The sequence below is a fragment of the Chiloscyllium plagiosum genome, unplaced genomic scaffold, assembly GCF_037043375.1.
Source record: "Chiloscyllium plagiosum isolate Xiang-an unplaced genomic scaffold, Cpla_swu_hap1 HiC_scaffold_6, whole genome shotgun sequence".
In the NCBI taxonomy this organism is placed as follows: Eukaryota; Metazoa; Chordata; class Chondrichthyes; order Orectolobiformes; family Hemiscylliidae; genus Chiloscyllium; species Chiloscyllium plagiosum.
Window position 1 is genome coordinate 17,097,097 of NW_028270144.1, and position 10,789 is coordinate 17,107,885.

The window sequence follows — 10,789 nt, forward strand, 5'->3', positions numbered from 1 at the left end:
CTTCCTCCTCATATCTTCAAACTATGACTTCTTGTACCCAGTCAATCCTGTCCTGGAGAAAAGTCTCTGGCTGTTGACTCTATCTATTCCATTCATTATTTTGTACACCTCGATCAGATCTCCTCTCTTCTTCCTTCTCTCCAGAGAGAAAAGTTTGGGCTTATTCAACCTTTCTTCATAAGGCAAGCCGTCCAGTCCAGGCAGCATCCTGGTAAACCTTCTTTGCACCCTCTCCAAAACCTCTGTATCTTTCCTATAGAACTGGACACAATATTCCAAGTGCAGATATTGTGAGAGATCGCCTCCTTTTCTAAGATTCCCATCTATGTTTGCCATATTCAAAAGATACTGAGGAGATCTTCCTCCCAAGTGATATGAATTAAAGTTAGCGAAAGATAAACAAATATTTCACTACCAGTTTAAAAGTTGGAGAAATCCAGTATGTTTGTAAATATAAACAAGGGCACCTCATTGTTTTGTATTAGAATGAACCCAACAGAAAGAAACAAGTATTAATTCAAAAGTTATACATTTATCCTTGAATGTCCTTTTAACATAATTTTATGGAATATTTATTTTTACTTCATGACACCTTGATGCCTTTTTAAAAAAAACCCTGCTACTGTTATTTCATGTTAAATGTAGCTGCGATCTGAATGCACCAAGTTTCACAAGCTACAATGAAACAAGTCACCAGTTAATACATTTTTCACATTTTGATCAATATTGACTTTAATTGAAAAAGAGTTTGTTAACAAAGGAAACCAATTTATTAACTCAAGTTCAATAGCCATTTGATGGCACAAAACTAGAATATTGATGTAAAAAGATACTTTTGTCAAAGATGTTTGTCCTGTACTCATCACAAGAATTCATAAGAAATACTGAAATAACAGTGGGGATACATATTTATACTCTATGAGAGAAGAATGCTCATTGTTTGGCAAGTTCAGTCTGGTTGAGGCATTGCCAAGGATGATGCACCAGTTAATGATGGCTGACAGTTAACTGACAAGCTTTCAACCAGTCAGTTTGACTCAAAATGGTCAAGGCGTTTCCCTGAGTAGTGAACCAGAGACTGTCACCTGTTTGATGCTTTGCAACAAGTGCAGTGTATGTGCATGATATTTCTGTTTGTGAAGACGAGAGCCCTGTATATTAATTTATGTAATTTTCAGTCCACACAAGTGCACCACACTGCAAATCTAACAAAAAATTTGAAATTAGTTGTCACCATCATTCTCCTAGCATGTATTGCATTTGAACTATTATATAGACACAATGCAGAAAAGTTTCAGAGTCAGTGGGGCGACAAATGTAGAACAAAAATGTCAGATATCTCCCCAAGGCCTTTTCCCTGGGGCGGGGGAGTCTAAAACTGGAGGGCATAGGTTTAAGGTGAGAGGAGAAAGATTTAAAAGGGACTTAAAGGGCAACTTTTTCATGCAGAAAGTAATATGGAATGAGCTGCCAGAGGAAATGGTGGAGGCTGGTACAATTACAGCATTTAAAAGGCATCTGGATGGGTACATGAATAGGAAGAGTTTGGAGAGATATGGGTCAAATGCTAGCAAATGCGACTAGGTCAGATTGAGATATCTGGTCAGTGTGGATGAGTTGGACCGAAGGGTCTGTTTCCAGGTTAAATGACTCTGACTTTATGCCTCACATATCTGGATTTTTAAAAAAATCTGAGCAGCCTGTATTCTGAGCTCATAACTGAAACTCATTTTAATTTCCAGTCTATCCAAACATGTGGTGTATATAACTTTATTTCATTGACTTGTGGAAAAAGGACATTGCAGACAAGACCAGCAACTATTGCCCATCCCTAATTGCCCTTGTGCGAACAGTGGTGAGCTGCTTTCTTGAGTCGCTGCATTCCTTGAGATGTAGATACACCCTATTAGGAAGGGAATTCTAGGATTTTGACCCAACAGCAGCATCATAGAGTCCTACAGCACAGATATATGCCCTTTGGCCCACCATGTGTATACCAACCAACAAACACCAACAATATGAATCCCATTTACCCGCATTTGGTCCATAGCTGACTATGCCTCGGCATTGTAACTACTCATCCAGATACTTCTTAAATGTTATGAGGGTATCTGCTCCCACCACCCTCTCAGACAGCACATTCCATCTTTCTGCATCCCTTCTTTTCAGGTCGCCTCTCAACCACTTGCTCCTAACATTAAACTTAAGTCTTCTGGTCTTAGACATGTCTGCCTCGGGGAAGAGATTCTCATGATCTATCCTGTCTATGCCTCTCATTATTTTGTACACCTCAATCAGATTCCCACTCAGCTCCAGGGAGAACAAATTCAGCCTGTCCAGTTTCTCCTCATAACTGAGACTCTTCACCCCAAGCAACATCCTGGTGAACCTCCTCTCCACCCTCTCCATTGTAATCATGTCCTTCCGATAGTGTGGCAACCAGAACTGCACACAGTATTCCATCTGTGGCCTAACCGATGTTTTATAAAGACTTCCTTGCTCCTTTATTCCATGCCCTGGCTAACGATGGCAAGCATCCCATATGCCTTCTTCACCTCTCCCTGTACTGACACCTTCAGGGATCTATGGACTTGTACACCAAGGTCCCTTTGTTTCTCAGAACTCCCTGGGGCTCGACCATTCATTCCCATAATCTCAAAATACATCACCTTGCACTTATCCAAATTAAATTCCATCTGACAATGCTCTGCCAATTTACCAGCTGATCAATTTCCCAAGACTATCCTCCTCACTATCAACAACACCACCAATTTTCATGTCATTTGCAAACTTACTAATTAAACATTCTACATTCATATCTGAGTCATTAATGAAAATAACAATCAACAAGGATCCCAGCACCAAACCCTGTGGTGCACACCTGGTCACAGGCTTCCAGTTACAGACAGCACCATCATCATCATTGGATATGTCTTGTCTCACCAGCACACAGGCCCATCAGAGTTGGAGGCACAGTAGCAAACACAGTAATAGCTGGGAGGGAGTTGAGATGGGCATCTTTAACACACACTCTAGACTCTGTGAAGTCACCTGGCATCAAGTCAAACATGGGCAAGGCAACCTCCTGCAGGCTACCTACCTCGACTATCAGCTGATGAATTAGTAAGCCTCCATAATGAACAACCTTTGAAAGAAGCATTGACCGTGGCAAGAGTGCAGAATGTATTCTGTAGGGGATTTCAATATTCACCATCAAGAGTGTTCCAGTGCTCCCACTAATAGCCAAGTTGACTGAGTCCAAAAGGACATTGCTGTTAGACTGTGACTGCAGCAGGTGGTGAAGGAACCAACATGAGAGAAAAACCCACTTGTCTTCATCCTCAGCGATCTGCCTGCTACAGATGCACTTGTTTGTAACACTACTGGTGGAAGTGACCTTGCAGAGTTTCTGTGGAAACTAAGTCTTGGCTTCATATTGAGGATATTCTCCATCATGTTGTGTGGCCACTAACACTGTGCTAAGTGGGTCAGATTTCAAACAGACTTAACAACTCAAAACTGGATGTCCATGAGTTGTTGTGGGCAAGCAGCAGCAGCTGAATTGTGTTGAACATCATTCCATATCTCATGGCCTGGTGTATCCCTCTCTTTATCAAAACCATTAAGCAGGGTGACCAAACTGGGTTTATTGAAGAGCCCAGCAGGACATTCCAGGAGAAGCATCAAGCACACGTAAGACTGAGGCCTAAACGTGATGAAGCTAAAACACAAGACTACTTGCATGTCAAACTATGGAACCAGTAGGTGATAGATAGATCTAAGTTATCCCACAGTCAGCAGGTCAATCTAAATCCTACAAGTCTTGCCACATACAGCCACGAATGATGGTTAACAGTTAAATAACTAACAGGGGAAGAAGATTCCACAAATATCCTCATTTATCAAACAAATGTCAGATATCCCATCACCTGTCTTGGGTCTTTCTCCTTCACCATCAAAATAAGGCCAAACACAAACGAGGGAAAGCGCACCTTGTCTTCTGCCTCAGGAGATTACAACCATATGGCCTTAACGTAGAGTTCACCAGCTTCCAAACCTCCCCACCCGCCGCCTCATCCCAGGTCCAGTCCTCCCTCCCTGCCCTATCTCCTTACCCTGACCTAACCTGTGCTATTTCCTTCACACCTATCCGTTCACCCTTCTCTTTGACCAATTACCTGTATCCACCTACTGCCATTCCACCTTCCTTTGCCCCAGCTCTACCCCCCTCTATTTTTTTCTTGATGAAGGGTCTTGACCCAAAACATCAACTCTCCTGCTTCTCTGATGCGGCTGGATCTGCTGTGCCTTATCCAGCTTCACACTGATCGCTAAAAACCCATCTAGCTCACTAATGTTCTTGAAGGAAGGAAGTCTGCTATTCTAAACAGAGCTGACCTACATGTCAGATCTGACCCTAATAGTCAAAGGGAAATTGAGAAACAAATTTGTAAGTAGGTCTCAGCTATCTGTAAGAATAATAGGGTGGTTATGGTAGGGGATTTTAACTTTCCAAACATAGACTGGGACTGCCATAGTGTTAAAGATTTGGATGGAGAGGAATTTGTTAAGTACGTACAAGACAATTTTCTGATTCAGTGTGTGGATGTACTTACTAGAGAACGTACAAAACCTGACCTACTCTTGGGAAATAAAGCAGGGCAGGTGACTGAGGTGTCAGTGGGGGAGCACTTTGGGGCCAGCAACCATAATTCTATTAGATTTAAAATAGTGATGGAAAAGGATAGACCCAGATCTAAAAATTTAAGTTCTAAATTAGAGAAAGGCCAATTTTGATGGTACTAGGCAAGAACTTTCGAAAGCTGATTGGGGGAGGCAGATGTTCACAGGTAAAGGGGTGGCTGGAAACTGGGAAGCCTTCAGAAATGAGATAACGAGAATCCAGAGAAAGTATATTCCTGTCAGGGTGAAAGGAAAGGTTGGTAGGTATAGGGAATGCTGGATGACTGAAGAAATTGAGGGTTTGGTTAAGAAAAAGAAGGAAGCATATGTAAGGTATAGACAGGATAGATCGAGTGAATCATTAGATGAGTATAAAGGCAGTAGGAGTATACTTAAGAGGGAAATCAGGAGGGCAAAAAGGGGATATGAGATAGCTTTGGCAAATAGAATTAAGGAGAATCCAAAGGGTTTTTACAAATACATTAAGGACAAAAGGGTAACTAGGGACAGAATAGGACCCCTCAAAGATCAGCAAGGCGGCCTTTGTGTGGAGCCGCAGAAAATGGGGGAGATACTAAATGAGTATTTTGAATCAGTATTTACTATGGAAAAGGATATGGAAGATATAGAGTGTAGGGAAATAGATGGTGACCTCTTGCAAAATGTCCAGATTACAGAGGAAGAAGTGCTGGATGTCTTGCAATGGGTAAAAGTGGATAAATCCCCAGGACCTGATCAGTGTGTACCCAAGAACTCTGTGGGAAGCTAGAGAAGTGATTGCTGGGCCTCTTGCTGAGATATTTGTATCATCGATAGTCACAGGTGAGGTGCCAGAAGACTGGAGGTTGGCTAATGTGGTGCCACTGTTTAAGAAGGGCGGTAAGGACAAGCTAGGGAACTATCAATCATTGAGCCTGACCTCGGTGGTGGGCAAGTTGTTATAGGGAATCCTGAGGGTACATGTATTTGGAAAGGCAAGGTCTGATTAGGGATAGTCAACATGGCTTCGTGTGTGGGAAATCATGTCCCACAAACTTGATTGAGTTTTTTGAATGATTAACAAAGAGGATTGATGAAGGCACAGCGGTAGATGTGATCTATCTGGACTTCAGTAAGGCATTCAACAAGATTCCCCATGGGAGACTGATTCGCAAGGTTAGACCTCTTGGAATACGGGGAGAACTAGCCATTTGGATACAGAACTTGCTTGAAGATAGAAGATAGAGGGTGGTGGTAGAGGTTTGTTTTTCAGACTGGAGGCCTGTGACCAGTGGAGTGCCACAAGGATCGGTGCTGGGTCCTCTACTTTTTGTCATTTACATAAATGATTTGAATATGAAGATAGGAAGTATAGTTAGCAAGTTTGCAGATGACACCAAAATTGGAGGTGTAGTGGACAGTGAAGAGGGTTACCTCAGATCACAACAGGATCTTGAACCAGATGAGCCAATGGGCTAAGAAGTGGCAGATGGAGTTTAATTCGGATCAATGCGAGGTGCTGCATTTTGGGAAAGCAAATCTTAGCAGGACTTATACACTTAATGGTAAGGTCCTAGTGTTGCTGAACAAAGAGACCTTGGAGTGCGGGTTCATAGCTCCTTAAAAGTGGAGTCACAGGTGGATAGAATAGAGAAGAAGGCATTTGGTATCATTTCCTTTATTAGTCAGAGTATTGAGTACAGGAGTTGGGAGGTCATGTTGCGGCTGTACAGGACATTGGTTAGACCACTGTTGGAATATTGCGTGCAATTCTGGTCTCCTTCCTATCGGAAAGATGTTGTGAAATTTGAAAGGGTTCAGAAAAGATTTACAAGGATGTTGCCAGGGATGGAGGATTTGAGGCCAAATAGGCTGGGGCTGTTTTCCATGGAGCGCGAAGACTGAGGGGTGACCTTATAGAGGTTTACAAAATCATGAGGGACATGGGTAGGATAAATAGACAAAGTCTTTTCCCTGGGGTGGGTGAGTCCAGAACTAAAGGGCATAAGGTTTAGAGTGAAAGGGGCAAGGTAGAAAAGGGACCTAAGGGGCAACTTTTTCATACAGAGGGTGGTACGTGTATGGAACGAGCTGCCAGAGGATGTGGTGGAGGCTGGTACAATTACAACATTTAAGAGGCATCTGGATGGGTATATGAATAGGAAGGGTTTAGAGGGATATGGGCCAAGTTTTAGCAAATGGGACTAGATTAGGTTGGGATATCTGGTTAGCATTAACGAGTTGTTTCCATGCTGTACATCTCTATGACTCTGTGACTCTATTTGTTTATCATGTTCAGAGATGTTATGACACACCTCTGGAGCAGGTGGAACTTGAACCCAGGCCTCTTGGCCCAGAGATATGGTCACCACTACAAGAACCTTGAACATCTCTTGAATCTCCCTTCATGGATCTGCCTTTTCTTTGTTTGATTGTCATTTTAATGAAACTTGAAGTCCAAAGGAGTGCTCAGGCAGGGACATGAACCCTGGACCCTCAGACTGACAGTCTGATGATGTACCAATGATAGAAAATTCACCCCAAACTTGCATTTGTATCATGTTTTTGACATGGAAAAATATGCCAACAAGGCATGATCATGCAATAAGTGTTGGAATGTAGGCAAACACCTTCCATTCCACAACCCCTGCCCCCCACCACCTCTCCTCCATGCCCAACATCTTTCTGTAATGAAGAGTAGTTGCTGGTCATCCTGACTGAAGGTTGGGAATAACAGAAGTATAACCCTTACTCTTTCTTTATCTCATTCAAGGGATATGTGCTTTGATGGCTTGTCCAGCTATTATTGCACATTCTTAGTCACCCCTGGGAATGTGGTTGGAAGCTGCCTTCCTTGAATCACTGCAGTCCATTTAGTGCAGGTAGACCCACAAGGTCCTTGGGGAAGGAATTCCAGGATTTTGACCCAACGACAATGAAGGAATGGCAATATATTTCCAAGTCAGGATGGAGAGTGGCTTGGAGGGGAACTTTCACGAGGTGATGTTCCTATGTATCTGCAGCTTTTACCTTTCCAGATGGAAGTGGTTGTAGAGGTTGGAAGGTTCTTTTTTAAGGAGCCTCAGTGAATTTCTGCAGTGCATCTTATAGATAGTACATACTATTGCTACTGAGCATCAGTTTTGGGGATGTGAATGTGAATTGGGTGCCTCTCAAGTGGGCCGATTTGTCCTGGATGGTGTCAAGCTTCTTGAGTGTTATTTAAACTGCTGTCATCCAGGTCAATGGGCACTGTTCCAATGTACTCCCCCCTTGAGTCTTATAGTGAAAAATCACACAACACCAGGTTATACTCCAACAGGTTTATTTGGAACTATAAGCTTTCAGAGCACTGTTCCTTCAACAGGTAGCTAGTGGAGTAGGATCATAGGACACAGAATTTATAGCACAAGATCATAGTGACATACACTGATGTGATACATTGAGCAAACCCAGATTGCTGTTAAGTGTTGGACTATAACTGTTTGACTATAACCTGGTACTGTGTGATTTTTAACTTTATCCACCTCAGTCCAACACTGGTACCATCACATCATTGTACCTTAAAGGTAGTGGACAGGGTTTGCAGAGACAGTAAGTGAGTCATTTACTGCAGGATTCCTAGTCTCTGACCTGCTCTTGTAGCCACTTTGTTTATACGACTAGTACAGTTTACCTTCTGGTCACTGGTAACCTCCAGAAGTTGATAGTGGTGGATTCAATAGTGATATTACTAAAGTTTGTCCCATTTAACACGGAGATAGTGCCACACAACATGATGTTGGGTATTCTTAATATGAAGACAGGTCTTTGTCTCCACAACAACTGTGCAGTGGTCACTCTAACTGTTATGAAGATGTGGGTGTACTGTACCTTTAAGGGAGTAAAAACTAGCAGTGATAGCACCAAGTGTTTTCAATAAGACACAATGTAACATGTGCTCCAGTACTGGGGCAGCTAGTCATTTGGAAACAACAAAAACAGATTTGAATTAGACCAAAATACCAAACTCCAATCCAGTTTAATTGAGTATATTGACAATCTTAAAAGCCAATGACAAAGCTTTTCTCTGTGCCTCAGTACACATGACAATAAATTTAATTCAATTCAATTCAATTCAATTCAATTCAATGACACAATCTGATGCTTTGGGGTAGAAGACTGGGGAAAATTGAACAGTTGGGAGGAGAACTGCCACTAGACCAACAGTTGTAGACTGCTGGTCAGAACTTTCTAAAAGGTACCTGTCTAGAGAAGGAGTTTGCACAGAGAAAAACATCAACACTGACCTGGAGAGCCAATCTACCAACAAAGATAAAGAGAAGATTTGACCACTGGCTGGTTTTAAAATTTGATTTTTTTCTGTAAATCTTAATCGTGGAGTTTTATTGGACTAGTATTAAGGTAAAAGCTAGTTTAGAGGAAAGAATTGTAAATAGTTGTTGGTTAATTATTCTCTGTTATACTTTAAGAAATAAAGTTGTTAATTTTTACTTCACATCGTTCTTGGCCACTCGAATATTTACAGATTACTGCACGGGATAAATCATTTCTGTGTTGCTGGTTTCAAATTAAACAGGAGGCTTTACCCCATGTCGTAACACTAACCAAAACTTCACAGGAGGCTCCACAGCACTGAAGATATCACTTAGAAAATGGATGAAATGTTTACAAACCATATTCCCAGCTCGGCAAACTTACCCCCAACAACTGCAATAACCTGAGCTACAAATCTTTACATAAACCTCAAAGTTTGTGAGAAGATTTGTAGCTTGGGTGCTCGTTGTTGTGGTTCTGTTCGCCAAACTGGGAATTTATGTTGCAGACGTTTCGTCCCCTGTCTAGGTGACATCCTCAGTGCTTGGGAGCCTCCTGTGAAGATCTTCTGTGATGTTTCCTCCGGCATTTATAGTGGGTTGTCTCTGCCGCTTCTGGTTGTCAGTTCCAGCTGTTCGCTGCAGTGGTCGGTATATTGGGTCCAGGTCGATGTGTTTGTTGATAGAATCTGTGGATGAGTGCCATGCCTCTAGGAATTCCCTGGCTGTTCTCTGTTTGGCTTGTCCTATAATAGTAGTGTTGTCCCAGTCGAACTCCTGTTGCTTAATACAATAATTCAATAATATAGCAGTGAGCCATCTAAACAACCCAAACAGCTCCTCTCTGCATTTGACAGAAGTCAATTATACAAAAAGATTATTACCTGAGACATGCTAAAATATGCTACTCTTTTTCCATTGGTACTTGCAAGTTACGTTAAAAGCCATGACAAATATTCTATGTATAATATCATAATGAGAGTACAGTACTTACATGAGTCCAAGAAACACAAATATTGAAGACACTGGCATTAAACAGGGCCATTGTTCTAACTAGGCTTGTTTCGTATCAGTGTGGCAATTTGTCTCAAAACATTAGTGCGAAGGATTTGTGCTGGTGTTGCAAATGTCTCAGCCCAATATAACAATTGTTACTGTTTCTTGTAGGGGTAAGCAGAAAACACAGACAATCTGCTCGATGAGAGAATCTATCAGGATGCTGCAAGGCTGCAAGCTTGCAATATTCTCAATGATGAAATAGAGCAGGAGAGGTAACCTGAGGTCAAGATCCAAAGATCTGTCAAGAATACTGAATGCACTTTATGCAGTGAAGTACCATTAGCAGAGGAATGCCATTTTCTTGAAACCAGCAATCTAGTCTATGAATCCTCCTTGCTGTACCTGAGCACGTATGGCATCCATTTATTCTCTGTTTTCACAGTGGCGGTGGAGGGGTGGGTCAGGGGGAGTGGTGGGGGTGGGGAGGGGTTAGAGGTGAAAATGGATGCTGACATTGTGGACCACAGATATAATTTTTGGAATTTGTCACTAGGTTCCATTCAAATATATTTGAAGCTGCTCTATTGGAATAAGTACATAATTGCAAGAAATTGTGAGGCTTTGATTCTGCACAATAAAGCTGGTAGTAATGACCACTGCTCCAATTTTTAGGACATTAATATAATTTCTCTGGAATCAAAATCAAAGAATTTGAGGTCACAATCCTAACTCTAACAAAGGTTCCCGGATTCTCATGTCAAGTGCATGGTGGTGAAATTCTTAAGGTTACCAAAAAAAACTGCACCTTTTTC